Below are 26387 nucleotides of genomic sequence, written 5' to 3' on the forward strand. Positions count from 1 at the left end.
ATTTTAAAGAGTATAATTTAGTGCATTTAGTATATCCACAATATTGTGTAACCACCATCTCTCTCTAATTACAAAACATTTTCATCACTCCCAAAGGAGACCTGGTACCCATGAAAGAGTCCCCATTCCTTCTTTCACTTCCCATAATGTCTTCAAGATTCATCTGTGTTGTAGCATGTATCAGTATCTCGTTCCTTTTTTACGGCTGGGTAATATTTCATCATATGGATATACCACATTTCATTTATCCATTCATTGGTTGATTCATTGGTTGTTTCCACTTTTTGGCTCTTATGAATAATGCTGTTATGAACATTCATGTACAAGTTTTTGTCTGAAAGTATGTTTTCATTTCTCTTGGGTTTATACCTGGGAGTGAAATTGCTCAGTCTTATGGTGACTCTCAGTTCAACTTTTTGAGGAACCGCCAAAGCGGTTTTTTCCCAAGACACTGCACCATTTGACATTCCCACCAGCAGTGTACGAGGGTTTTAATTTCTCCATATCCTCGCCAACACACGTTATCATCTGTCTTTTTATTATGGCATCATAGTGGGTGTGAAGTGGCATCCAGCTCATTTTAAGGATGAATAAGCTGAGGACCAGAGAGGAGATATGACCTGTACAGCCTCATATGTTGCAGAGTTAGGCTCTGGACAGCAAATCTCTTTAACGCCCCATTTGATGCTTATTCCCATCAGACCAAATGTCCTTTGTCTTCAACATTAAGAGAAAAGCAGAGTCAGACTGGTAGAGTGATGCTAAAATAGAGCCAGGCGCCCCTCACTACCTGTTATAATTAACTCCAGTGGCTCACAAGGAGTGGAGAATAGCAGCCGTGGGCTTCAGGGGGGAAGGGAGGTCTTCCTACCCAGCCAGAAGTCTAGCTGGGATTTGCTAGGCCCTTGCAGGACTAACTTTACTTTCCGGACTTTCCTTTGATGGGAGGGAGCTTTAGCAATGACATACGTCTGCTTCACCTACACATTTACTGAGAACCTATTAGATGCTAGTCATGGTTTTACATGTTGGAGGTACAAAGATAAATGAGATGCAGCTTGAACCTAACATATTCATGTATTATCCTCTTATGATTCTGTTGCATATTAACAATACAGGTAGATACAAGACATGAGGGGAGTGCAGATAAGGGCCACCAACTGGTCTGGAAAAGGGGATCAAGAGCTGGGTGTCAGAAGGCTCAGAGTGGTGGTGGGAAGCTCGCCAGGCCTGCTGTGCACACAGAGGTAGGTGAAGTGTGCAAGCAACTTCTCTGGATGGGTGAGAACAGCTTGAAAGCCACATAGAACGTTCAAAAAGGTTGAAGCCTCTTGGAGCATTTTGACAGAGCTATGCACAGGTGAGAAACCATTCTCGAGGGCAGGCCAATCAGGTTCTTGGCAACGCGGCCTGTATAATCCAAGCTGAGGATTTTTGCCACGCGGTCAGAGGTGCAGTGAGAAAGGCAACTATCGACTAGCTGAGCAATAATGTTCACAGCCACAGATCAAGTTCTGACCTGGAGTGTGTACAGTACACAAAGTGCTGGGGCAGCAGGCTGGCTGCGTGGGTCTCACCTCCCACACACAGTGTGAATACTGTTCTCATTAGGTCCCCAAACAACCATACAGATAAAGAAAAAAACCCTGCATTGATTCATCTTTTCCATCTTGGTTTGTGTAAAGTACTTCTTTTTTACGTTAGGCTTTGGCTCTGTGGTTTCTGCCCAGGCGGGCCTCTGCGAAGTTGTGAAACAGGTGAGATTTCTTCCTTAGGCCCATCTGAAGCCACTGCAAATTCCCCTGCTAATGGTCTAGACTGGACAGTGATGCATGACGTGCAGTGTGCCACAGGTGCTGTTGACTATAAAGTTGAATACATTCTTGATTTTAAATCTTGGTTTGGAAATTCTTTACTCTTCAATGCCGTGTTTCCACTGCTTTGGGCTGGTCAAAATATCTGCCATGTTAGTTTGAGGTTTTTCGTTTGTTTGTTTGTTTGCTTGTTTATGAAAAACTCAGAGATCAGGGGACCAGTTGTAACGGCAAATAAACGTGAATATAGTTTGAAGCAAATGTCAGCCGATATTTTAAATTAGTGATCCCTATGGTAAGAATCCTGGAAAGCTCTAGACTTTATACCTAGGAGCATGTAGGAACAGTAGTCTTACTGAGCAGTAAGAGGGTGGGAGAGTAGGGACCCATCTGAAGCTTAAAAAAAAACCCTTAGATTATGTAATACTGATCAATGAAGAAATGACATTTTTCCTAAAAGATAGTCACATTTTAAATAAAAACAACGAGATGGCAATTGTCCATGTCACAGAATGTTATCATTTAAAAAAACTGGGATTTCTAGGTGGGTGCCAGAGGCCTTTAAAAAAACGTCACTCTCATAGAAGAAGAAACACTCTCTTTCCTTTAGAGAACAAGTGTGACCTTCTGTTTGGAAGGAGGGCTAGTCTCCAGTGCATTAGAATAGAGACACACCTGTATGAACCTGGTCTCCCTCTCTCTTCCTCCAGAGGAAAAGGAAGTTTCCTTTCCAGAGTGGAAGGGCTCTGGAAGGGCACCAGCATCTTAGTTTCTCTCTCTCAACAGTGCTGGGTTATGGCCAGCAGTAGGTGGAAGACCAGAGCGAGTGGTGGGAGGAGACTGCAGGAATGTGGTCCATCAGGGAGGAGATGGGCAGGGCTGTGTCTCGGGGGCTTCTGAAGTGGGAGTGGGGCTGAGGGGGGCTCCTGGGTTGAACATCAGAGTGAGCTTGAGTAGTGATCCTGGAAGTAAGCTTAGAAGTGAGGGTGAGGGATGAGGAAAATCTGGAGTGTGGTGTTTTTCCCTCCCTCCCTCTCCATCCATTCCTTCCCTCAACAGTTTTTACTGAGCACCTACTACACGTCAGAGACTTGTAACGTACTGGTGTGTGAGAGAGATGTGTGAGCCAGGGCTTCCGTACTGTGCAGCAGGTCAAGCTGGGGATGTCCCAGAGGGGCGTCTGGTCTGGGGAGAGGGTATGTAGAGTGCAAGTCTTACGTATTGCTTTTGGGCCACGTGGGGCAGCTTATAGGGGATTGTGTTTGCAAGAGCCCCGCATTGGCTCACACCTCTCTTTTCCTGGAATTTAGTTTGCTCCACAAATACCTGCCGGTTTTCCCAAATTCAGCTGGAACATCACGGGGCATATTTCCTGCCACTAGACATAGATCACAGCACTCATAATTCCCTGTTTCTGTCACTGCCTTCTGCGTCTGGATGGTGAGGTCCTGCAGTCCGAGACCATGCCTTGCAGATTCATCTGGTGTACCTGCTGTCCAGTGCAAAGATGGCACTCAGCTATTGTTCTCAAGTGAATGACTGAATAAACCTCAGGTCTTGGAATCTGCTTCTCAAGCACCAGTTGTTAAGGTCATTTTTTCCATGGTCTGCAGCTTCCTTGAGTCACCACCCAGCCATCTAGTTTAGCCAGGGTCACCCAAGGAGAGGACTTGAAAACCTTCTGGTTATACAAGTATTTGTCCTATTAGTTTTCCATTGCTGTGGTTACCACAGACTTAAGATGGGCACCCCAAGCTGTAATGGACTGTCAGAGACTATGAAATCCCAGGAGAGTTTTTGGTGACATGCACTGAGCCAGGGTGATGGACTATACAATTAAGGAAAGACATAAGAAGAAAAAAAAAGTGAAATGGAATCAGAGGCTGGAAAAAAAAAGTTACCATAAACTTAGCGGCTTAAATCAACACAGATTTATTATCTGGCAATTTTGGAAGTCAGAGGTCTGATACAGGTCTCACTGGGCTCAAATCTAGGTGTCAGCAGGGCTGTCTTCCTTTGGAGGCTCCGGGGAGAGTACGTTTCCTCACCGTGGCAGCTTCTTGAGGCCACGCACGTTGCTCACTTGCGGCTGCTGCTTCTTCCAGTAGCTTCTTCCAGCATCAGTGGGTCCAGCCCTTCTCACAATACCATCTCCCAGATTTTCTCTCTTCTGCCTCCCTCTTCCACTTACAAAGACCCTTGTGATGACATTGGGCCCACCCCAAATACGGGCTCATCTCCCCATGTCAAGGTCAGCTGGTTCACAGACTTAATGCCATCTGCAACCTTAATTCCTCTCCACCAGGTAACCTATCATACTCACAGATCCTGGGGAGTAGGATGTGGGTAGCGTCAGGGGCTCATTATTCTGCCTACCACAGCCTGTGATACATTTCAAATCCTCAATAGGGAATCTTTTGGTTACTTACCTGTCTTAGTCCGTTTGGGCTGCTGTAACAAAATACTGTAGACTGGGTGGCTTATAAACAGCAGAAATTCATTTCTCAAAGTTCTGGAGGCTGGAAGTCCAAGGTCAAGGCACCAGCAGATGTGGTGTCTGGTGAGGACCCTCTTCCTGGTTCACAGATGGCATCTTCTCACTGTGTCCTCCCATGCAGGAAGGGGTGAGGGAGCTCTCTGGGGTCTCTTTTATAAGGGCACTAATCCTATTCATGAGGGCTCTGCCCTCATGATCTAGTCACCTCCCAAAGACCCCCACCTCCTAATACCGTCATATTGAGGATTAGTTTTTAGCATATGCATTTTGGGGAGACATAAATATTCAGTCTACAGCACTACCACTAGCTCTTTTCCATCCCTTTGAATAACTGAGAGTTAACTGTTTAAGGACTTGCCATTCAAGCCAAAGCCCAATATTTGATCCAGAAAGAACCAGGTAAGGTGCTGTGGGTCATCACCTTCCTCCACAAATGCAGGCGTGGCTGAGACATGCCAGGCTCTGGCTTCTCTCTAGTTCTCAGTCACCACCACAGGATGCACTTGACCACAGATGAGCCATTCCTGGGGTCCAGATGACTGTTGATAATGATAGCCACGTGGCAGGCGCTCTTTTGTGTGTATCATCTCAATTACTGCCATCACTGAGGAGTAGGTGTTATTGTCTCCAGGTTCAAATGAGAAAAAATAGGGGTTGGGTCAAATTGCATAACTTGCCCCAGGTCATATGATAAGTGGCAGAGCTGGCTTTAGAACCTGGGCTTATCTGATTTCACCCCATTTATGGTCAGCCCTGAGGAAACCATTTCTCTTAAAAGTCCTCCCAAATAATTGCTTTTAGTCCTTAGCGGAGAGGCTACACATTAGAATTGCCTGGTGGGCTTTTAAATAATACCAATGGCCTGCTTCAAACCAATTGGCTGCTTCAAAGCAATTGCATCAGAATTGCTGGGAGCGGCACTTGGTCATCTGTATTTTATTTTAATTTTTAAAAATTTAAATTAAATTAAATTTTTATTTTACTTTTATTTTTATTTTATTTTTTGGTTCCCTGGTTATTATAATGTGTGGTTAGGGTTAAGAATCATTGCCTTGGGCATGTTGTGTGTGCTCCCAGAACCCAGCTTTGCATCATTCTATGCCCTTAACCTGTGCCCAGAGCTGCCCCCCTCACGTTCTGTCGCTAAAGAGGAAGAGTTGGTCAGGTGGGCTTTCTCTAGTTCCCTTGGGGCTGCGTGGCCCCTCCTTGCTGTTGGCAGGCTCCTTGCTGAAGGTCACCGGTTTAGCGGGAGCTTCTCTAAGTGCATCTTTGCCCTGTCCTGACTTGGCAGCCGCTGGTGGATGCGTTTGCCTGGGTATCTGTGATCACACAGCTGAGCAGGGAAGCAGGGACGGCCCCACGGAGCACAGGAGTAATACTCTGCACTTCAGAGGAGTAAAAGTACTTATTTTCACTCCCTTACTCTCCTTTCCCTCATTGATTTTATGGTGAAATAAGTCCTCAGGGCTAGCAGCAAATAGTGATTTGCAAAGGCAGTGATTTAAGTTTCTCCCCTGACTTCCTGTTGGTTTAGTAAATCCACATAACACTTTAGAGTGGAAAGAACTTGAACGCTTGTCCAGCACGGCAGACACATGCTGTTTCCAGAAAGAACAGGCAACTGCGGTGGAGTGTAGCTGGGTTTCAGCGCCGTTTCCGTCACAAGTTTGCTCTCTAACTTCGAGAAGGTGATTAACATTCTATGCTTTCACCACAGAAGTGCTGACCTTGGGAAGGTAGGAGGATGCATCTGGGCATCCCTCAACTTTCTAAGCAAGATGGTGTGTTAATATGTAATAAAACTTTTCTTATTTGTAAAACACTTCAAAAAATACAGAAGACTAGAGGAAATAATATGATATTCCCTTATGTATCCATCACAAAATTTAAATGATGGTTATTATTTTGCCACCTTTGCTTTAGAGTTCTTAAAGAAGAGGAAGATAAGTTAATACCCACACAGCTATTGCCCACCAGTATTGTCTTTTTCTCCTTTCTCCCTCCGTCCCCAGAGGTAACTATTCACTTGAACTTGATGTATGTTATTCTCATGAACGTCTTTCTATTTTAACTACAGGGTGTGTATTCATAAATGATTATATTATGATTGTTTTGTGTTTTTAAATTGACTGTATATTTCTTTTTCCTTTGTTTTTTTCTTTTTTGTGACTTGTGAAATCCTTTCCTATCCCAAATTCATTAAAGATATTTTCCAATGTTTATTTTACAGGTTTTACAGTTTTGCTTTTTCATATTTGTATCTTTAATCTGTTTACAATTTCTTTTGGGGAAAGTATGAACCTAATTTTATTTTTTCATCATTTCTTCAAGAGTTCATCCTTTCCCTATATAATGTCACCTGTGTCATATGCCTGGCTTGTGTGTATGTAGATCCCTTTTATGCTCTGTATTCAGTTCTATTGGTCAAGATGCCTACTTCTATAATAACACCACATTGTTTTAATTGCTATAACCCCATAAGTTATTATTATATTTATTGAGATATATGTACCATAAAATTTGCCTTATTAAATATAAAATTTGGTATATTCACAAAGTTGTGCAACTACTATCACTGTCTAATTCCAGAACACATTTATCACCCCAAAAAGAAACTGTATTCACATTAGTAGTCTCTTCCCTTTAAACCCTAGCTCCTGGCAACCACTGACTTACTTTCTATCTCTATAGATTTTCCCATTCTGGGCATTTCATGTAAATGGAATCATACAATATGTGATCTTTTGTCTTTGGCTTCTTTCACTTAGCATTTTTCAAGTTTCATCCATGTTGTTGCATGTATCAGTACTTCATTCTTTCTGTGGCTGAATAATATTCTATTGCAAGGATATGTCACATTTTGTTTATCCATTCTTTAGTTGATGAACATTTGGGTTGTTTCCACTTTTTTTTGGCTATGATGAATAATGCCGCTTTGAACATTCATATGCACGTTTTTGTGGGGACATGTTTTCATTTCTCTTGGGTAGATGCCTAGGAGTGGTATTGCTGGCTCAAATGACAACTCTATGTTTAGCATTTTGAGGAACCACCAAAGTGGCTGCACCATTTTACATTCTCAGTAGTAATATATGAGGGCTCCAATTTCTCTCCATCCTCACCAACACTTATTGTTGTCTCTGTTTTTGATTATAGTCGTCCTCATAGGTATAAAGTCATATCTCATTGTGGTTTTGATTTGCATTTCCCTAATGTCAAGTGATGCTGAGCTTACTTTCATGTGCTTTTTGGCCATTTGCATATGTTCTTTGGAGAAATGTTTGTTCAAATCCTTTGTCTCATCATGTGTTTCGATATACAGTAAATGGTACCGTCCTTTTACTTCTTCAAAATTGTGTTGCTATTCCTGGCCCTTCACTCTTTTATATGAATTTTATGATGAGCTTATCCTATATAGAAATTCATTGGGATTTATAATGGAACTTGAATTTATAGGTTAATGTGGGAAAATTGATTTCTGCAGATATCTATAAATATGGCAAATAACATTAGTTGCCCCAGTTTCCATACCAGCTCTGGAATGCCTACCTCCAAATTATTACAGAGAAAAAGAGAAAGAGGCTAATAGTTTAAACCACCGTTATTTCAAAATCTCTGTTATACCCAGTCACATCCATGTCCCAAATAACAAAATGGTGTATCTCTCCATTTATTTAGTTTCTCTAAATGTACTCTTAAATTTTTAAAACATATTTTGTTCATAAATGTTTTCACATCATTTGTTAGATGTATTTCTATGTTCTTCATAGCTTTTGTTGCTGTTGTTACATGCGACTTTTTCAAAATCACATCTTCTATTTGTTGCAAGTGTGTGAGAACATTATTGACTTTGTATATTGTTAGTGTGCCAGCATCTTTACTGAACGTTCGTATTAGTTCTGTGAGTTTGTCTATAGATGTTGTTGACTTTTCTGTGTTGATCAACATTATCTGGGAATTGTGACTATTTTCTTTTTTCGAATTCTTACATTTTAAAACTTCATTTTCTTATCTTACTGCACTGATTAACATTGACAGTACAAGTTTGCATAGAAGCAATAATAGCTGACATCTTTATATTTTTCCTCATTTTAAAGGGGAAACTAATTTTTCACTATTGCTTTGTTGATGATTTGGTTTTGATGGATTTTCTTTTTCTAAAAGAAATCACTTTTATTTCTACTAAGAATTTTCCCCCCAGAATGGGAATTTAATTTTATCATATGCTTTTTTTTGCTTTTATAACATTTCTTTTTCTTATTTACTTTTTATTGGGTGGATTATACAAATAGATTTCCTAACATTAAACCTTTCTGAGATGAAACCTACAATCAAGATTTTTGTGTTACATCACTGAATTTAGTTTGATAATAGTTTATAAAAATTTTCTGTGTGCTCACGTTTGTGAGATTGACCTATGGTTTTCGATTCTCACACTGCCCTGTCTGGTTTGGTATCAAGGATATGCCACTCTCATAAAATGAGTGGGGGGCATTTCCTCTTTTTCTGTTTTGTGAAACAATTTGAATAAGATTGAAAATATCTGTTCCTTCAGTGTTTGGTAGAACTTACCAATGGAATCGTTGGAGGTTGGGTTTTTTTGTGGGTATATTTAAGTATGTATGTGCCTGTGTGTGTGTGTGCTTATGTGTGAATAAATTTTAAACTATTGATTCATTTTCTTTACTGATTATAGATCGATTCAAATTTTATACATATTATTGAACAGTTTTTGGTGAATTATATTTTTCTAAAATATTGTATCTTGAATCTAAATATTCTAATGTTGTTCATAGTTTTGTTGTTCATAGTATTTTCTTGTGATTTCTGACAGTCTCCACTGTATGTGTAACTAGCTTCCTATTTTTTTTTTTTTATTGGTAGCATATGTGTATGGGTGTAATTTTTAACTCAATCACTGTTTTCTTAATCAGTCTTGTCAGAGGTTTGTTTATTTTACTTAGTCATTTTTCAAATAAAAACTTTCAGTTTTATTGATTTTTCTATTGTTTCTCTTTTTTATTAATTTCCCTACTGATCTTTAGAATTTCCTTTATTATCCAGTTTTTGATGGGAGGTTACTCTTTTCCCAGCTTTTTGAGTTGGATGCTTAGCTCACTAATTTTAAGTCTTTATTAAGTCCTATTATATGCATTATAAAAAATTTCCTTTAAGTACTACATAGCTGCAATCCCCACATCTTGATATATGGTATTTTCATTTACTTTCAGTGCAAAATATTTTCTAATATTTATTAAAATACTTTTATTGATCCATGAATTATTTCCAAACAATAATTTGTTTGGAAATAATTTGGGAGTTTGAAGGGTTACCATTATTAGGTATAGATTTGGATCTAAAAATGTTTATTAGCTCACGCTTACTATTCACACTCTTTAGAACTTCTACAGGTTGCCTGTTATTCAACTTTTCTAAAGGTTTCTTTTTTTAAAATTAGATATTTAATTAAATAATATTTAATTATTTAAAATACTACATGGTGTTTTAAAAATTCTTTTTCAGATTTTAATTCCATTACTTCAAGTTCTTGAGAGTCTAGTCTTGTATTTATTGCAGGTGCTGCCTTTTCTGTATGGTAGATTTCTCCTCGTGGATTTTGAAAATTTTAATTGATTAGCCTATTTTTCTTCCCTGAATTCCTTGTGGCATTAATGATTTTGCTTTTCATGACCCTCAGAGTTATCACAGGTATATGATCAATTTTTATGCTAATTTCTCAACTGAGGAGTTCCTAGAAAATGTGGGTAAATTTGAGCCCCAGTTCTGTCTAAGATTTCTAATTCCCCAAGGAGACATTTTTTCTCATCTAGAATTCAAAGACAGACAAGACTTCTTATTTATCTGTGGTGATAGATTTTGCTCTAGTCTATCTTTTCAGAGGATATCACTTTTCCAGTGTTCCAGTTTGAGGGTTCTCAATTCCAACTCTCCAGTCTTGCATTGGGTCCAGCATCTTATCTCTTACAGTTTTAAAACTCAAGCCATTGTATTATTTACCCTGTGTTAACCACAGCATTACTAGCTTCTAAGCTGCTACTCTGGTTTCATGCTCCTTTTTGGCACCTGAAAATTTCCACTTATTTTTTTCTTGGGAGTCTAACAATATAGTTTAAAAATATTTTAAAAATTATATTTTATCAGCAATTCTTGGTTTTTGAAGCAAGTGGTTTTGTTGTGGTTATTGGTTGTTATTTTAATCTCCCATATTTCCAGAACTGGAATCATCCTTAGAATCTTGTTGTTGTGAAAGATGGCAGTTTCAGGACTCCACAAGACAAGTGTCTATTCGTTTTCTATTGAATTTAACATTCCAACAATATTTAGATTGGCCCTTCATTGCTGTTGGCCTGAAGGAGCCAGCATCACTGTTGGTGTTGTCCATGTGGAAAACCTTGATGGGGGCCAGCAACCTATAGTGGGACCAATGGAGGGAATCTCTAGATAGTGGTTCTCACAGATGGAGGAGATGTTTTATCTCTTTCTTAAAACACCTCTCCTGGGGCTGATAGTGAAACTTACTTGAACTGCTTTCCTGGTGAAGTTCCCTTTGATTTCTGCCCATGGGGAGACACTCTTATAAGATTTTTCTTTACTTATTCTAGAAAGAAAGGACTCTCCCTGATTAAAAGTGATTCCCAAATGAAGGGCTTCAGGAGAGAATTTTCCTGTTACTCATTCTCTCTATTCAAATACACAGATATCTTATGGGGAAATGTACAGAGGCCTTCATAGGCATTCCTTGCTTAAGAAAAATGATCACATTGATTAAAATCTCTTTTCCTGTAAATAGGAATAATTATTACACAGCAGATGCCAGGAAGCTCAAGGGCTCTCCCATAACAACCAGGAATAATAATGTAACCATAAGAACTATAATTTCAGTGTCTCATAAGTGCTAGGCATTGTCTTGATGCTAGGAATCCAGAGATGGCAGAAGGTGGCCTTTGCCCTCAAGGAATTCACTGACTAGTAGAGTTGAATAGACAATTACTAGAGAATTAAAGAAATGATACAATCAGTTTTTTAAAAAATTGATGAATTAGTATTCACCAAAATTAAAAACTTTTGGTCTTCAAAAGACAACATTAAGAGAATAAAAATACAAACCACAGATTGGGAGAAACTATTTGTAAATCATATATTTGATAAAGGATAAGATATATGGATGGCAAAAAAAGCACATGAAAAGATACTCAACATCATTAGTCATTAGGGAAATGCAAGTTAAAACCACAATAAAATACCATGACAGACATACTAGAATGGCTAAAATGAAAAAGACTGACCATGTCAAGTGTTGCCTAGGATGTGGAGAACCTGGAACTCTCATACAGTGCTGGTGGGAATGTAAAATGGTACAACCACTTTGATAAACATTTTGGCAATTTCTAAAAAATTTCTACTTACACTTACCATATATCTGTTTCATTCCCAGGTATTACCCAAGAGAAAAGGAAATAATGTCTATAAAGAGATTTGTACACAGTGTTCATATAAACTTTATTTGTAATAGCCCCAAACTGGAAACAACCCAAATATCTACCAACAGGTGAATGGATATGCCAACTGCAGTACATCCGTACAATGCAATACTCCTCAGCAATAAAAAGGAATGAGCTATTGACATACATGTGATGGATGAATCTCAAAATAATTATGCTGAGTATGAGAGAGGACAGGCAAAAAAGAGTATATGAGTCCATTAAATAAAACTCTAGAAAATGCAAACTAATCTATCTATAGTGATAAAAAACAGATCAGAGTTGGCCTGTGGATGGAGTTGGAGGAGGTAAGGGAGAGAAATTATAAAGGATGATACAGAAACTTTTAGTGGTGGTGGATTTGTTTATTATCCTGACTGTTGTGATACTTCCATGGGTGTATACCTATGTCAAAATATATCAAGTTGTTCACTTTATTTTTAATTTAATTTTTTTAGTTCCCCATGCTATACAGTAGGTCCTTGTTGGTTATATATTTTATACTTAGTAGTGTGTATATGTTAATCCCAAACTCCTAATTTATCCCCCCCGCTTCCCCTTTGGTAACCATAAGTTTGCTTTCTTTGTGATTCCATTTCTGTTCTGTAAATAAGTTCATTTGTGTCATTTTTTAAGATATCATATGATATTCCTTATATGTGGAATTTAAATTATTCGCTTTAAATATGTGCAGTATACTGTAGGTCAATTATACCTCAATAAGATTCCTTAAAAATACAGTGAATGCCTTGGAAGAGGCTAGTTCAGAATTGTATCAGTAGACAGTACATGGGAGAGTCTCTTAACTGAAACTACCCAGCAGTCAAGTGGTCAACGAAGAGGGGATACCGGATCTGAGATTTGGAATTTGAGTGTCTGTTATTCAGGGGTAGGGGGTGAAGATGGGCAGGAGCGGTGGGGAGCTCTCCACGTGGAGGCTACATCAAATGCAAAAGTTCCAAAGCACATAAGCGTGTGGTGTGTTAAGAGATCTGCACGTGGGTTGGCAGGACTAAAACATAGGATGCTCATGGAGACGAAGCGATATGAGAGGAGAGCCAGGCAATGGCTCTCGTATTCCTTTCCAGCTCGAGGGAAATTAGAAATTCTTATGAAATTCTCACTATAATATGTCACTCACCCATGTGACCAGCTTGTCCAGGTATCCCCATCCCTGAACACAAAATGGGGTCACCTCTCCATTAATGTGCAAATTGCAGTGGTATCACTCTCGAAACCCCTGCCTGGGGGATAAAGTATCCCCCAGTTATCTGGGGGAGTCTCCAGATGGGCTTTCATATATATGCTCCCAGACTAGTCTGCCGTGTTCTTCCTTTCCTTCCTCAGACACTTTTGACATCTACTGCCCAGCAAGCTGACCTGAAAAGCTGCATCCATTTTTCTGTTCTTGTTTTGGAGTTTTGCCCACTGGAAGAACCTCAGAGTTCACGCCAAACTTACTGAAATGCTGGGTGTGCCCAAAGCTACGAGTCTCAGGTGCCAGAGCAGGGAGAAAATCTTGTTGTGCATTTGCATTCCGTCACCTTAGCTCAGCAAGAGTGACCTTTCACAGAATCCCCCTTTCTTTATAGGCTCAAGTTAGCACTGCTCACAGGAGATATTTTGCCTGAGATTTAGAAGGCAGGAGGGAAGCAGCAGCCATACTTTCCCCCTCTGATGGTCAGCGTGAGCACCGTGGCAGCTCCCCGCCATGCATCACTGATCAGCTCTCTGGCTGGGGCAGCTGCCTCCAGATCCTCCGCTTCTGTGCATCCCTGGCCAGGTGCATCAGCAGCTTGGGAGCGAAGGTGGCCGGCGTCTCCTGTACATCACCCAGAGCATGGAGGCTGCAGGTAGTGGGAGATGGATGCAAGTCCCAGTTAGTTCTCATAGGTTCCGGTTTGTCCTTGCTCTTGTCCACATCCAGTTTTCCTTCTTGACAGTCTAGCTGATCTATAGCAACTTCAAGTTTAGCACCAGACAGAAGCAGCATCCTGCGTAAAACAAGCTGCTGCCTCCCATAGTTGGGTGAAGTCTGACCCCTGTAATAAATGCCTTATTCCATATCACTCACAGTGACTCTGCTTCTCTGACTGGACCCTGACTCAGGTCTCCCACGCAACTTGGGGTTACCTGGGCCCAGGAGCAGCTCTGCTTCTCTAAATCCTTTATAAAAGCCTCTCGTGAAAGCAGTGTCCAATGTCTGACCATCACCTTTACAGCCAGAGACTGAAACCGCAGGGCTGATGGCAGGAGAGGTGCCAAGACAAACTGTTCATTTTCCTCTCTTCTCCCAGTCTCCCCGCCAAGCAGCCGAATGCCTTCCTCCCCCGCCTCCCCCCACCACCACCCACCACCCCCCCGCCTCCCCCCCCCACCACCCACCACCCCCCCGCCTCCCCCCCCCACCACCCACCACCCCCCCGCCTCCCCCCCCACCACCCACCACCCCCCCGCCTCCCCCCCCCACCACCCACCACCCCCCCGCCCCGGCCCCAGTTAATCACAGCAAAAGCTCCCTGCACGTCCATGGGCGGCGTGAACAGATGTTCTGTGTGGGCGTGAGTGCCGGTAGAGGGCTGCTCTGCTCTCCGCACCAGCTGCCTCGGGCCGGCTCCCACCGCCCCCAGTGCCCTCCCAGCCACGAGCAGCTCCTCCCCGAGGCTTTGATTCTCCTGTTCAAAGAGCCCCAGCAACTGGACCCTTTTCTCATATGTCTTTATTTGCACTCATTTCCTTTCCATGCTGCTGTGCCAGAATTCTGGGATGGATTACAAGGCCTCCAGGAAGATGGAGTGGAGTGGGGGAGTGTAGTAATTTCCCGGCTTTGGAAAGCCATGCAACAGTGTGTCTGGTAAACTTGAGTCTACGGCGCCCACGGCAAATGAGAAAATTCTAAGGATAGAAGCGGATGGACTAGAAATGGATAATTAGGGGACCTGTAGACTTACACTATTTCCTTGCCACTGGCCCCATAGGACACTGAATATGACAGAGAACGTGGTCTGAGGCCTGAAAAGCTGTGTTACCTGGTGCAGCCGTTTCTAAACCTGACTGGTCATTGCACCCGCTTAGTTGGGTAGCCGTTCCTACGTATGTGTTAGAAACCAACACAGCTTTCTGGCTCTCCTTCCTCCTTCCCAAGATTTTAACTCAGCAGGCTGGACTGGGGCATGGAATCTGTACTTGAAGAAACAAAACTCTGCAGGTTATTCTGAGGATAAGCCAAGTTTGGAAACAACCGATCCAGTGAACTAATCCAGTGAAGGCAAGGGTCTTACAAAGTTTGGAAGTTCTGTCACCAAGGCCAAGGAAAATGGAAGCAATTGTTCAGATAATTCCAGCACAAAAACACATTTTTATTAGAATTATGCGAATATCGAGTAACTCTTTTTGAGACATTTGGGTGGAAAGCATACTGGCGAGGCAAAAATCTCCCCTATTTCAGCTCAGACCAGGCCTCTGGAAAAGGTGACAGTGGTGGGAGGTTGAGCAGAGAAGGAAGAATTACATTTTCTGAGCAGTTTTGCTCTCAGTGTGGCCGCCATACATTCTGGATGTTCTGGAAGTTTCTTCCTTTCATATATGCTTTTGTTAAGTACTCATATCTCACCACGAATCCTCATTTTTGACATGCAGAGTGATGCCTGTTACTTATAATACACCGTGATTTGGCTAACCACGAGAGAATAGATTTGGGGACACCTTTCCATTTGCATAGGATGTACGAATTTTAATGCATCTTTCATTGTACAAATTCACCATCAGTTGCCTTGTAACTAAGATGGCTACATGTCCCAGATGCTTTGGGGGGTCCGCTGGCCCCGTGTTTCCTAATTCGAGTGTGGGAAATTGTGGCTCTGTCTTTAGAGACTGAACGGAATGCAGCTCTGTTTTGGGTCTCTGTTCCAGGCTTTGCATTTGCTGGATGGGGAATGTCTTCAATGCCAGGTTTCCTGGGAGGAAAAGCTGTAGCCTGTTTTGGTTCCATCACATATTTTAGTCGGTGGCTTATTCTCCTGCTCTGGGTAGTCAGTCCCCCAGAGGAAGGTGGGTCTGTGGATCCAGCATGACATTTCCTGACGGAGCCCTGCCATCACGTGCCTGGGGCTGGGCAAACTCTAAAGGCTACTGGCGACTTTAGAGCAACTTTCCAAAAAGGAACCAGACATTCAGCGTGCATGTTCTCTACCTGCTCAGCAGTAAAAACTGACCGTGAAATCCTAACAACGGTCCGTCTCTGCTTTTCTATTTCCTGAATGAAGAAAGCAACTGTTGTATTGTTAAGGTCTCACCTGTTCTTTTAAAGAGAAAGGAATTCATTCTTGTTTGGGTTTTGGTTATTTTGGGGATCAGGCAATATTTTGAGCCAAGGTTTCAAAAGTTTAGGGAGAAGGCCTTAAAAATAAGTCTCGTAGCCAAGACCTGAAAGAGAGGCTGGAAGTGGAGACAGGTGAGTCCTACCTCTGGGGCAGAGGTTCTCAAAGTGTGGTCCCCACACCAGCACCAGCAGCAGTGTCTGCATTGGGAAACTTGTTATCATGTATATTCTGGGCCCCCAGCCCAGACCTGCTGAATCAGAAACTCTGGGGTGGAGCCTAGAAATCTGTGTTTTCAGATGATTTGGAAGCAGGTCAACTTAGAGCATCACTGTGTTGGGGAATAGAAGCCACCATTGGACAGAGGTGAAGGAGATGACCTTCAGCATCCGTGTGGTTCTCCATTATACTCATCCCTCTCCCGGTGCTATTGAATCAATGAGCAACACATATTTATTGAGTGGCTACTAATGAGTGATGTGGATATAGGCCCGAGAATTTGCATTTGTAACGTTTTCCCAGGTGATGGAGATGCTGCTGGTCTGGGGACCACATTTTGGGAACCCTGGTTTAGAGAAAAGAGTAGCAGATCCAGAAGCCTTTGTAGTTTTCAGCCGGAGGGTGCACTTCAGCCCTTTCGGGATCCGTGTGGCAGGCGGGGAGACCTGCTTCTTGACCCTTCCTGCCTCCTGGCACGGGCACTCAGGAGACGTGTTTATCTGAACTGAACTCCAGTCCATTATAAAGAGATTAAAATAACATGCTGTGATTTCATCACCCAAAGTTTAGGCAACGCAAAAACCAAAGCACACAGGCAATTATTAAAAGGCCTTAGAGGAAGTTGTCAAGAGTCACAGAAATATTGGCCGTGCGTTAAAAGACAGGCTTCCTGCTCTGTGTTGTCTCAGCCTGATCGATAGCGCATGCGTGTAGCACATCATCCTCTTGTTTAATTTGCCATTTTTAAGTTTGGTCGGTCCAACGAATCTACACAATCCTAATGCAAAGACTAAATAAGAGGAGCAGAAACTCAATCTGGATTTGTGGGAACAATTATACAGCAAGAAATCTCAGAGCTGGGAGCAGAACTCATTGCAGATTAGAATACAAACGTCTGCTTGTGTGTCATATGCAGTCTCTACTATATGCTGACTGTAAACAGCGCTCCTGATTGATCTTCTTGCTGGCATTGTCTGGGAAGGTAAGAGTTGGGTTTTGCTTTGCAAAAGCTTAAGTCTTATAGAGAGAGTGGATGGGGCAGCTTAGCATGCTGGCCGATACTCCAAGCCTTGAGGTCAGGCAAAGCTGGCTTCCAAATCCTTTGTACCTTGTGGGAAGTTATTTGATCTCTCTAGATCTCATTTTCTTCACCTGTAAATTTGGAACATTATGGCCTACTTATGGAGTAGTTTTAAGGGTTAAATGGAAAAATGTAGGCAGATACATAGTAGGGGCTCAATATATAGGAGCTATTCCTACACTCTCGGTTTCAGAGGGCTGGGCGGGAAGAGGCAAGGAAGAAAGCAACTACACTCACAGCCTTTGTGCTCTGGCCTTCCTCTCCCTCTTAAGGTTGCTGTGTGTTAAAAGGTGAGTACAGGAGCCCCGGGTGGAGGGCACCCCCAGGGCTGTAAGAGCTCTCTGTTACTCCCAGGACTGCAGAAATGCTGGCTTACAGCAGCAGCATCAGATGGTCACACTGGAGACCCAAACACAAGACTTTACTACAGAACTGACAGAATTGGCCCCCGTAGACTTGGCTGAAATAAAATACGCTTGGATTGTAAAGGGATGCCCCATAGGCGTGGTAGGCACGTGCTAGTTACAGGAGCTGGGTTGTTGGAGACATTCCTTCTGGAAAACTCGCTAAGGTCAAGTGTGGTGGTGAAGCAACTGGGAGGGAAGAGGGAAGGCCTGGGGGAAGGCCTCTGTGGAGGCATCAAGGGTCCAGGCTTTGATGTGGATGGGAGAGCAAGAGACAAGCCATGTCTGGAAAAATGGTGGAGACTGGATGTGGAATTTTTCTGAAGAAAGACTCTGCTGGGTGAATCCTACTGTCAAACACTTTTCATGAATCATGGGTCACTTTTCCTACAGTGTAGCCCCATTGCTTAGGGAGTTTATAACTGAATGAGTGAGAAGCTGGGGGAGGGAAAAATCATCTTGGTAGCTGTGTGATGAATATGTCAGGGAAAGAGTTTAGGCCATGGGGTCAGATGTGGTCCTGAGTTAGAATCCAGATCTTCAAGCTGAGTGACTTTGGGCTGGTGACGTAACTAATCTGTGACTCTGGTCTTACTGTAAAGCGGGATTAATAATAGACCTATCTCACAGGGCTGTTGTGAGGATTCACAGGGATAAAGCAAGGAAGCATTTAGCAGATTGCCTAGTTGATGGTGAGCAGTGCATTGTAACTCGTGTTATGATGCTGAGCTTTTCTCTTTCAGTCCCCTTGTATGGGTTTTTAGCTATGTGACCTTCAAGAGGTCACCTATGCTTTCTGAGACTGAGTTGCTTCAGCTCTTTTAAAAACAGAAATAGCCCCAGGGACGTGCAGGTGGAGGTACAGGTCAGACGACTGTACTGTACGGTTCTGGGTGTGTGCAGACAAAGCCATTCATTACCAGGCTGGGTTGGAGGCGGGATGCTTGAATTGGGGCATCTGGGGAGAGCTGGGAGGGGGTCTGAAGCTCATCAGGAGAAGTTTGTTTGGAAACTTCCCTGTGTCTTCCATTTTGACCAAGAGGAAATGGGGAGGGGATGTGGTGTAGCATCCAGAGGCAGGGGCTGCTGATGAAATTCCGAGGTTGTGTTTCTCAAACTGCTGGCACAGGTCCAGATTTGCAGGCCAGGCTGCATTTGCACCTGTCACTACTGTCCTCACTTGACTTGGGGATAAGCTGCCGAGGCAGCCACAGCAACTGGGGTCTGGAAAGCAGCCTTGCCATTTACATAGGGACCCACTTTCCAAATTTTGCTGATTTTCATTTATTAATTGCACATTTATTAAACAATATATTCTCGGTTTTGAGGGGATTCAGCAATGAACAAACAGGTACAAGTCTTGCTCTTAAAGACCTTTCAGTCTGGTAGGGGATAAAGGCAACAGACAAATAATAGCCTACATGGATGTATAATTAAGGTTTTTTTCCATGAAGTAAAAGTTCAGAATGGTATGAGACTGTGCTGTAGGGTAAAACCTAATTTAGATTTGGGGTTCAGCAGCAAAAATAAATGAAATAGGAGTGAGTTCAGATGAGAGAGAGACATTGAACTGAAATGGAGACAGTTTTTTTTTTTTTTTTAAAACACAAACCCCCTTTCATGGACAGGGAAGGACCATGGGAAAGGCAGTTCCCCTGTTTCCTGATACTTTTGTCCTCTGAATATACACACTCTGTGCTTCCCTCTCAATTCATTTACCTCCCTTCTTAGTTACTCCTGACTCACATGCTAGTCCTGCTTGTGTACGACCTTCTGCACTCTTCTGCTCCCTGAGCTCTCTTGTCCTCTAGACATTTCTCAAGGTGTCTGGACTGCTCTTTCCACCCTGATTCCACTTGGTGATATGGCATATTGTCTTGTTAATCCCGTGTGACACGTGTGTCTGTTCATCTGTGTGCAGTACGCCTATGCAAATGTATATGTAGCATCTGCTCAGCAAGAATATCGATGGGCTGTAGAATAAGCCAGGTCCATCTAAATGAGCCATTATAGATCTTATCCTCCAAACTGCTCATCCTGAATAAGTTAAAGCTGAAACCCACAGAAGTTAAAGGACCCCACTAGTCCCTGGATGGGAATCTAGGACTTTGATCATGCCTTATTATTAAATCTTTTGCATTTATCAGAATGCTTGTTCTAAAGTCAGAATCCAACACATATTTTCTCATTGACTGTTTATTCCTCTAGTTGGACCATACATGTGCTATCCCACATCCTTCCTTTACTCATTTCAAGCAGTGGTTGTGGCATGTGGTGCACTTGGCCACTCTGGGTGACTTGATTACCTTATTTGTCAAATGAGTGTTTTATTTCAAATGAACGTTTATTCAATACTGACTGTATGTCGAGAAATTTGCAAGGCTTTGGAGATAGAAAGCTGTAAGATAAATCTAGTCCCTGCCTTAGGGGAGCACTTAGTGGTAGAACTTGGTAAAGGAGCAGTTACAACACAGCAAAAATATCTATTGTAAAGGGGTATACAACATATGGGAATACAGAACAAACCAACTGATTTTGCTTGGGAGAATTGGAAGAGTTCATGAATACCCTCTCGATGCACCTCAACTTTGTATTATGAGATGTCAATGTGATAATGCACTGAAAATATGTTGAAAAACAGAAAGGATTATGTATGAGCACACAGCCCAATGGTTGATGTTGTGATTTGGGAGGCTTCAGAGAGAAGTCAGAGAGGAAAACGATGGCTGAGAAAAGAAGGGGAGCAGTCACCCATTCTGATGGACCAGTAAACTTTACATAGAGGAGATTCAGGTCCACGGCCATACAGCATTGGAGCTACAGCCACCCAGCTTGTAAACTGAGATTTTTGTCACAGGAATGACCAAACCTATTCATTCTCTTAACGCAGCTGAAAGCTCTCTGTGACCCAGGGTGTTAGCCATCATTATCTTCCCATTGGAAGAAGATGGCTGGGAAGACCCGTAGTAGAAGAGCAGATAGGATATTGGTGGGGATCAGACCTTTGGGATGGAAAACCCATAGCAGTGACCGTCATGTCAGAGCCATGAGCCCTGATTTGGCTGGTGAGAGGGTCATTTCTCTTTCCCCAGCATCCTGGAGTCATGGAGATTTGAATAGTGTGTTGTTTTGAAATAAGTGGTTTGCAAACATAAGCCGCTGTCGTAATGAAAGCACGATGTTCAGAGAATTATTCCTCGGTTAGGGTACACAATAGCATGGGTCAAAGGACGTTGCCAAAATCAAAATATTTATGTATGGTGAGAGTCTGACATCATCCCAAGAGGCAGTCTTTTTTTTAAATTTTATTTATTAATTTATTAATTTATTTATGGCTGTGTTGGGTCTTTGTTTCTGTGCGAGGGCTTTCTCTAGTTGCGGCAAGTGGGGGCCACTCTTCATCGCGGTGCGCGGGCCTCTCACTATCGCGGCCTCTCCCGTTGCGGAGCACAGGCTCCAGACGCGCAGGCTCAGTAATTGTGGCTCACGGGCCCAGTCGCTCCGCGGCATGTGGGATCTTCCCAGACCAGGGCTCGAACCCGTGTCCCCTGCATTGGCAGGCAGACTCTCAACCACTGCGCCACCAGGGAAGCCCCAAGAGGCAGTCTTAAGAAAACAAAAACCAAAAAACCTTAAGTATTAATTTGTGTGATGCACTTGACACTTGGTTCTGGCCAAACTCAGGAGGGATGCCAACCTAGAGCTGAGGGAGAGGGAAATCTGACCACAGGGTACCCTCTGGTGGTCAGGCTGACCCACTACAGTTCATGGCTGGAGTCTGTGCCCCGGGAAGGAAACCTGTGCATCTCAGGTTTTTAGCGTCCCAGATGTGGAGGGAAATCTTCTGTCGAGAAAATGTTCCATGGATCTTCTTGCTGGGCTGTGTGGCAATAAAACAGGCAAGCACCGTGGACTCTTCCATAAATGATTCATTATTGGAGTGAAAATGATGCAGGAACAGCCCCACTGTAAATCACTGTGACAAATGACTAAAACAGAACTAGGGGCCCTCTGCCTTATACAGGTGTCTCTCCTTCCTTCTTTGCTTCCTCCACTTTGCCGACATGAACCAGCAAGGGGTACTCTTTCTTTGAAGTTGAATCTGTATTATAGTGTTGTGGAAACAGCAGTAATTGTGGTACCCCGCCCCCCCAAACCATTATGGTTCTCCTCTTTGTGGCTCTGTGAGCCTTCAGGAAGTACAGATGGAAAGAGAAAGGCTGGAAAGGAGATAATTTAAATGATCCCTTGTCCTCTCACCCTGGGAGGGATGCCTTTGATACTGATCGATACACAGATGTTACATCGCTGTTGGCATAAGTCCCTTGAGTGACAAAGGGCCTGTGATCTCTGGGATCATGACTGGAGTCGTCCTCAGCTCAATATCACGGTGGTGCTGCGTGTTACCTTAACGGCAGCACCTTAAAAATAAGGAGACATCATATAAACAATGGTGCCTGAGTGCTACCAGGTTTTATCTGACTTTGGCTAAAGCCGATTGAGATACCCAAGGCCAGCTGGAGATGACCACATTTGCAGCTCAACAGGATGGATTTTCTCAGCCTGTGCTCGGATGTCCTTGGTTAGCTGTACCATCCTTTCAGGCTGATCATCTGTGGGTCAGGACACAACAGCAAAGCCAGGTCAGAAAGCATAGTATCTGGCAACATCCACTTTGTGTAACTGGGGCAGACCTGGCTCACAGCAGCAGAAGTTTGAGACAACAAGTACTGGGTGGGAGGCGGCATTGTTCTGTGATGGGAGGTTTTGCCTGCCTGTGCTTTCTTTTTTACCTAGTGAGTCCCTCAGAATCATTCTTTGGGGATGGCAAAGAACGCACAGTGGCCGATGGTGGATTTATCCTCACACCAGCTTGGCGGCCACCACCCCTTGATCTTCCGAGCAGCCCTGGGTGAGGTGGGGAGGAGGACAGGGAGGGAAAGGACGGAACTCTTCCTGATGATGGGGTGTCCTGCAGCAGACACGTGTCCAGGCAGACTCTGGGCCCCAGAGGACTCTGTGGTTGGTTCCACCTCTCTCGAAACATAGCCTACGATGTATGTCTCTTCACATACAGCCTGCAAGGCTCTACTTCTAGCCCATTTTGCTCAGGGCCAGCGACTCTTTTTGGAAACTGGTGCAGGGGTGGGTCTCATGGACAGATGCTGATCTCCAGTTGGGAGGATACCCCAGAGGGAATCAATTAAACCAGAATTTTTCACTCTTACTTTCTTTTCTTTTCATTCTTTTCTTTCTCTCTCTCTTTCTTTCTTTCCCTCTCTCCCCCCTCTCCCTCCCTCCCTTCCTTCCTTCCCTCCTTCTTTTTCTTTCAACTGATCCAATCCAAATACTTTAAACATTTAAGTAATTTGTACAGTGTACACTTTTAACTAAAACATGCAAACCCAATGTCAGTAGTTACCACATGATTGCAAAAATATTTTGATAACCAATTAAACTGGAAATTTCTAATATTTTAATATTCAGGCAGCTCCTGCCCAGTATATAGTGTAAATCACTATGTCAGAACACTTGTTTCTAACTTAAAACCCTCTTGGAATCATCAAAGGAAACTTAAGAAAATGACCTGCCAGGAATGTTCTGGTCCTTAAGGGGATTTTCCCACTGTGTGTTTGAAGAAAATTCCATCACCATCAAAAATTCTTTCCCTGGAAATCCTCAGGAAAGTCACTTGTTGTGAAAGTTCCTTGATCAATGCCCATGGCTGGGTGGGGGACTTGGGCAGAGTAGTTGAGTGCGCTGGCCTGTGCTGTAATCTGTTGTAGACATTTGATTATCTCTAGGCATCAGACCATCAGGTCAAGTGGCTAGACAGCTCCAGATAACTATTTCCTTTGACTCTCCTGTGCAGATCCCACTGTGGGTACATTACTCATGTTGACGGCTCTGAATGCCGCTGTTCAGACGGGCACCTGGTGCACACCCAGAGCAAGTGTGGGACTTACTCTATGGGATACAGTGAAACTCTGGGACTTGATCAGCAAGAAGAGATGCTCTTCAGATGTCAAAGTTTCAAGTTGACAGGTGTTCCAAAATGCTCTTCAAGGCTTGTAAGAGGCTAGGCCCAGACTGAGAGTCCAGGGATGATCACACAGGCAATCCCACACCTTTCCACCTAAGAAAGTACAGGGTTTCAACTTTGAGGGGCGAAGCACAGGTTTCATACTTAACTGGATGCTCATGACACGATTGCTCTTATTGGGGACAGTTCATTGATTCATTCAACAAATAATTATTGAACACCTACTAAGTGTCAGTGAGTGGGGATGTGAGAGTGAACAATAGTTTAAATTTATTTCCTCAGATTTTTTTGTTTTAAATGTTTACCGTAGTACAGAAGAGCTTGTAGTGGCAAGCAGCAGTCTTTTGCCTGGTCATTACCTGTCCCCAGCCCCTGCTTTGATCTATTTATGATTTAATTCTTCTGGTGGTTATTGCCTTATAATATGCTATACCTCTATTTCTTGAATTATGAGTGTTAGATAATATTTTTAAATTCCCACTATGAAAAATGAGGATTTATCTTATATATCCCATGCCCACCTATTCTCATCTCTCCTCCTTCCTCTCAATAGTTGATAATTATTATTATCAACTTATTATTATTATTAACAATAATAATTCTTATTATTATCTGTTTCCTTCTCACCTCAAGTCAAGGGAGAAGTGTCTTTAAGATGACCGCTCAGAAAAAGGAGTCTCTGCCAGTGAGAGAGACTGGGAAATGTTTTCTCGTTTAGGTACCCCACTTCTCTGAGTGTCCTTTGTATGACAGTTGCTTGTGGCAACTCTCTGAGGTCTTGGATTCTAGATTTCTGGCTCCCAGTTGACCTTTCTTTTGCAAACTGATGACTGGTTTAAACTCCTTGCCTGAGGGTCTGCACATTGATTTAAGTTCTTGCCAATAATATGGAGCCACAGCTTCCCCTGACTTGTATCACATCTACTGAAAACTTTTTCCCCCTTTTCTTCATAAGTTTAGGTAGGTTGCACCAGGTCTTTCGGGATAGGGGGCACAGGACTTCTCCTCAACTCCAAGAACTCAAACTCTCAAACTCTTCACCAAACAAAAGGGTTTCCTCTCCGCCTCCTCACTCCCTCACCCTTGCTGAGTCATGTTCTCTAGTTCCTCAGTTGTTGACTCTTCTCCCAGTCCAAGCATGGCCAAGAGATTTGTATCTCTGGTGCCAATTTGATCAGTAGCTAGTCGTGGGTGCCATGATACTATGGAGAATTAGATTTCCATAGTGGATATGATGATCGATTCCCCAATATCCATTCCAATGCAGATGGATAAGTCTAAGGCAGATAAGATTGTCTTCTCTGGGCCAGTAAATGATTTCGAAAGGACAAGCAACCCAACTCTGAATACGGACTTGTGAGAAGAAGCTTGCTTGTGGTTTCTGGGACAGGTGACTTTTCTCCTGCAAGTAGGGCATGATGATCTCTCTCTATCCTCTGGGCCTTGTTCTCCTGGATATGATTTCTGCTGCAGCCATCTTGCAGCCAGGATGACTATAAAGCCAACTTTGAGGATGGCAGAAGAGACAGATGGTGAGAAACTAAGTCCTTGGCAACTTCACTGAGCCACCAAATCAACCAACCCTCAAGCCCACCCCCACTCTGGCCCCCTCGACTTCCTGTTATGTGAGGTAATACATTTTCATATTGTTGAAGCCAGTTTGAATCAAGGTTTCTGAAGTCAAACTGACTGATACGATTTTTGAAGTCATTTCTGGACTCAGCCTGAAAGGGAGGTGGGATCGATTAGCTATGTCAGTTGGAGGTGTGAATATTTGCCAGCCCATGCCCCTTAGCTCCTCCCTAGCATCTTGTATAGGGTTTCTCTGTTGTGTTTGTTTTGCTTTCACTACTTCCCAGAATTGTACTTTGAAGATGCACATGGTAATTATCGCTTAAAACGAGTCCCCTGCTTTTATGTCTCATTCTGTGCTTTACTTCCTGAACTGCCCAACCCAATCTACACCTCCCTTATTCTGCTCCTTGTAACTCTCCTGGGTACTGACCTTTTGCTTATTCCATTCTTATGACTTTCTCTCTTCACCAATGTTGGGATTTAAAAATCCACCCAGGAGATTGGACTGGGATGCAGAACACTGCAGCCTATTGGAAGCACCAGATGGGTGGTGCTAACAAGATCACACATGAGGCCCATATGGCTGCTGCCTGTGTGACTCCATCAATGGCTAGGGCTGAGCTGGCTGATCCAAGAGGCTAGGCTGGTGACCCTTCCTCCACAGTGATTTGTGGGCAGCCCTCTGGGGGCTGTATGCTTGGTCAAAGAGGATGCCATTCCCAGAGAGGAAGAGCTGTCCTTTGGTCAAGGATACACAGACACTGTCCTGATGACCCAAAGAAACAGCTTTTGGGCTCCTCTACTGACATTGTACTATGAGCCTTTCTTAATTTCTGGAATCCTCAATGCATTTTCTAGGTCTATAGACAAAAATGAGGAGAGGTGGAGTGGAAACAACGGGGCTGCCATTTTTCAGCTCTCTTATTTTTTTGT

The sequence above is a fragment of the Eubalaena glacialis genome, chromosome 1 (assembly GCF_028564815.1).
Source record: "Eubalaena glacialis isolate mEubGla1 chromosome 1, mEubGla1.1.hap2.+ XY, whole genome shotgun sequence".
Taxonomy (NCBI): Eukaryota; Metazoa; Chordata; class Mammalia; order Artiodactyla; family Balaenidae; genus Eubalaena; species Eubalaena glacialis.